Raw genomic sequence first — 4,867 nt, 5'->3', positions numbered from 1 at the left:
AAATACCGTGTATTTCTCATAAACAAATGTTCCCACTTTATTACTCTCCCTCTTTGTTTCTGTAGTCACAGCAGGAAGTGTTTTTTGTGGGTACGTATGATGAGACGGCAGCAGAGGGAGACCTCGTCCCATCCCAGCTTCGTCCTGGTAGCATTTCACCTCACTGCACTCTGTGATGTGTATGCAGCGAGGGGAGGCATGATTGAAGGCCCCCCGAGTGGAACATGAGTCGCTGGCTTAGCCGGTCCAGTCCTGGCAGGAAACAGACCACACTGACAGCCCACACTGTCCCTGGAAGGGAAGTTTCCATCAGTTAAGATTCCATGGGACGGGTGTGTGTGTGTGTGTGTGTGTGTGTGTGTGTGTGTGTGTGTGTGTGTGTGTGTGTGTGTGTGTGTGTGTGTGTGTGTGTGTGTGTGAGGAAGGTGCCTGAGGGCAGTCAGGCCCAGCATTATTTTGCTGTGGTTGTACTGGTTCATCAGTCAGTTTGTTGCTTCAGAAATGGCTCATCTGACAGCCGATGAGTAAAAGTAATGAGAAAGGTATTGGAAGGTTACTGTCCAATGTAAAAAATGAATTTTATAATTTAATTCTCTTACACAAAGTATGACGTCAAACCGAATACCATGAACTGGAATTCTATGATTCATGTGGAAATCAAAGAATATATCTGGACAGAGTGTGGTCACGCTGTGTCATTGTTTTGCACTGCAGCAGAGTTCTGTTTTTATGGTTTTGAACATTCTGACCTTTTCAGAACCGTTGCATCATTAAAAATTAAGAACTTTTCCTTCAAGGAGGGTTTATTAGCACCTGTCCCTGTTCCTCAGACCCTCGGGGGACCTCAGCTGCCCCGGGATCACTGTGTGGCTGTTAATATGTGGTCATTTCATTAACTCATCAGAAGGAAAACTTAATATGTTCGACACCTTTTTATAGTTGCCACTCGCATCAGGTACCCTTCCATCAAAAAGTAGTTTTAATCACTAGGTAATGTTGTGTTACGCTAAATTTTGTTTGAATTCAGTTTGCGGTGGGAGGTGTTTGGGGGGAGTTTGCACATGTCTTCTCAGTCTTTAGGCAGAGGTGGAAATAATTGCAGCATATGCATGAGATGTAATTCTATCCCTTTTCCTCCTTCTCTGCCTGCAAACCGCCCTTCTCACCAAACACATGTCATCATCCGAAGTTTGCAAACACAGGTTTGCATGCGCGGTTTTTCTGATGTTGCAGGTAAATAAAATTGCGAGAAACAGATATGGGTCACTTGATAAAATATGGTGTAGCCACATGGTCCAAAAACATAGAATTTACGCCGCAAATCCAATCTGGGCATCAAGACTTTCAGTGTAAATGAGGTCTAAATTGGATATAGCGGCAGGTGATTGGATTTGTAAATATAATTTAAACCAATAATAAAGATTTGCAGAGATTTATCAGTCAGTGAAGATTAAACTGATGAACACCTCTTTGTTGCAGATACACTTGCCAGCAAGTGAACCAGAGTGTATGAAATTGAAACTGGAATTACAGATAGAAAAATACCTGTCATTGTTCTGATATGCAATGTATCACTTGTCAGTCATACATCTTGGCAGAAAGACCATTTTTCTGTCTGTGTTTGTTGTGTAAATAAAATTTACTACCAGTGTCTGTGTCCTGGCCGGGGACCTGGAGCTCGCTCTGAGAGCAGAAGCGGCAGCTATGCCCATTACCTCAGTCCGGGTGCCAATGTTTAGCGACGCTGCAGCCAGGGCACGCCAGGCCAGGTCTAGGGGGAGCACGGGGGGCCCGCAACATGAACCGGCGCACCATTCAGCCAAAGGTCTGGTCTCACACTGTTGTCCAACTCTGCCATTTATAGATCTGACTTAAGCCTGTTTGTTAAAGCACACTTAAGCTCTGTGTAGGAAAAATTCAATTTTCCTGGGTGTCATAAGAATATGAACATGAATACTATGGGATTGTTGGTATTTCAGTTATTTCCCCCCATAATTGTGATTACCTCTGCTGTGATTACTTTCTTAAAATAGCATCTTTGTGAAAGTAAATGAAGACCGTGTCCACCTCTGAGCCTGGTTCTACAGGTTTCTTCCCATTAATAAAGCGTTTTTCCTTTCCATTGTTTCTTCTGCTTGCTCATGTGGAATTGTTGGATTTTTCTCAGTGAAAGCGCTTTGCAATGTCTGTTTTATATTTGGTGCAATCAAAATGAAATTGAGTTTTTAAAAAAATAAAGTATTGTTTGATGCAGAAATCTTTTGGGGGGTAATAGTTCTGTAAGCTGCTCCTTTTATAGAGGAGCTATGACGCTTAGTGTGCAATGAACTCACGATTCGTCTCACTTTTATGTGCACAAAACACACCTGCAGAGTCAGACAGGTATGATTCCAGCCAGCTTCCATCTGCAGCTTGCTTGAATGAAAACACTCAGCTCTAGTTTCACACCATGTTTCGATTTGAGTTCGACAGGAAGAGCAGAGTAGATGGTTGGGGTGTAGGGCAATGGAAAGAGTCTGTGTGACAGTAGAAAAGGGGGGAAAGTCAGGGTGTAGGAGGGAGTGCACGCACAGCCGGGGTGGATAGACGGAAACAGTTCGGTCTGCAGCAGGATTGTCCCGCCAAGAGCGGGCACTGGGGCTGCATGGAAACTTTCCCCCTCTGACTCCCAGGCAGTCGGAGAAGTTGTCGGTATTGAATATCCTGGAGGATAAAAAAAAAGGAATGGTAAATTGAAGATCCAGACATTAAGATGGAAAAGTTTGTCAGCTGAAGTGAATAGTTTTGCATGCAATGGGTTCTGCTGCTTTAGTGTTTCTCTCTAAAGCCACTTCGGCGTTCCTTGAAAAATAGACCTTTTAAAGTTTGGGATAATTTAGCCCATCATTTTTTAATTTTTGTTGACTGATGTAAAGATGGCATTCCTATACAATACTCTATCCACGGTTTATGAAAGATGACAAATGATGCATGATAGAAATGAGAACGCATCCACTGCTCTGTGCAGACAGCTGTAAGTTTAAAATATGCATGAACTAAGATAACTTTTAAAAATAACTTATGGAGCAACGTAACGTAATTTCTGCACATAGACCAGGCATTCTGCTGTTCAACATGACTTCATAGAAATAAAATCTATTCGCACGATCATGGAACAAAGCATGAGGCACCACATGCTGCTGCATCCTCATGCTGTGCCACAGGTGAGGCTCACACAGTCGGCTATCAATCCAGTTTGGACCTCAGTGTCTTCTGTACTTGTCATTTGTACTGAGACTTCACAAAAAGCAACTAATTTTCAGCTTGTTGTCAAACAATGTGTTGGGTTGATTTATAGTTTCAATGCTTTTTCCTGAAACGCTGCTTGCAGGTCAAGGTTTACAGCCACATGGACCCCTTTGGTTGTTCCTGAAGGAGTCAAATAAGAAAAAAAAAACATGCTACATTATGCATGTGTTTTTGAATTTGTTCATATAGTTTAATATTATGTACCTATGTACCATCTTTACTGGTCAAAGAAAGAGATTCAAGAACAGGAGCAGCTACATATCAATACGATACACATCCATTAAACCATTCATCTTTTATACCTCTTAGTCCTGTGCAGGGTCATGGTCAAAACTGTAAAACATGCTGCTTTCTTTAAGTGCCAAACCGAGCAAAACGTGAGTAAAAGTTCATTATCTAGCACATCTAGCATCATAAACATATATAAAATATAAGAAAGAGACATCACATATACAACTCACTTATTTCAGGATGAACCTAAAATATACTAGATTCCTCGCAGGTGAACGTAATGTGACCTTCTCCAAACTTTTGAATGCACATGTCCAATTATTCAGTGTTTCACTCCTTTTTGGACAAATTGAGTCTCGAACTTTGACGCTCCAAGTGTTATGTCAGACCGTTTGAAACCATTAAATCACCTGCAGGAGTCCCTGAACGCACCATCAGGTAGGCTGCCCACCGGTCTCCTTGTGTCACCGCATTTTAATCTGTTTTCCAACGTCCCAGAAGTTCATATCGCATCCTGCCCAGTGACATTTGAGTATGAAGGGATGGTTCAACACCGGTGACTCACGAGTCGTCACACCCATTAACTCCTTCACTGACTCACTCCTGCAGCAGCTGACCAGCTGTGAAGAGGAAAACAGACAGCGTCCGTTGTCCGGACACTATCTGAACTTCTGGGACGACGGAAAACAGATTAAAACGCTGTGCTTCCCGGACAGAGCAGCACAGGTGGTCACCCGATCACCAGGAATAGGCCTCATCCGGGAGCATTCACACTGGGGACCAGCGGGTAGCATCACGGATTTCTGTGTTGTGTTTTGTCTGTTACTCTTAAGAAATTTCTTCTAATGTTTACAGTTCCTTTGGTGTTGGTTGGGCTGGAGCCTCTTACCTTCCGGTCTTGGTCTGCTTTATGTTTGGACACCCTCGATCTAGAACATGGCAAGGATGTATGATGTCAAACATGTGACAAATGCAAAGCAGAAATTTCAACCTATACTAATCCCAAAATAAAACTGATTCATCTTTGCGTTTACTGGAGCACAAAATGTCAAAAACCGCTGCTGAATGAAGCACCTGTGAAGTAAGTTCCCAATAACATTTGAACTTCCTGCCCTCTGAGTGAAGAGTCCACTGGACACGCAAAATATGAACGGTGATCCCCTCACCTCTGCCCCTTTGCCATCAACGCCAGAGGAGTGAGTGGACGTCGTGGCCGGTTCAGGTCAGATTCCTGTGTTTTTTCACATCCCATGTTCACACACTCACAGGGAGCGGGTGCATGCCACGCAGCAGTCCTCTGGCTAATAATAGAGCGAGGGTCATGGGCAATTTGGATGGTGTGTAAATT

This window comes from Salarias fasciatus, chromosome 7, assembly GCF_902148845.1.
Source record: "Salarias fasciatus chromosome 7, fSalaFa1.1, whole genome shotgun sequence".
Lineage (NCBI taxonomy): Eukaryota > Metazoa > Chordata > Actinopteri > Blenniiformes > Blenniidae > Salarias > Salarias fasciatus.
This window is presented reverse-complemented; position numbering follows the sequence as displayed.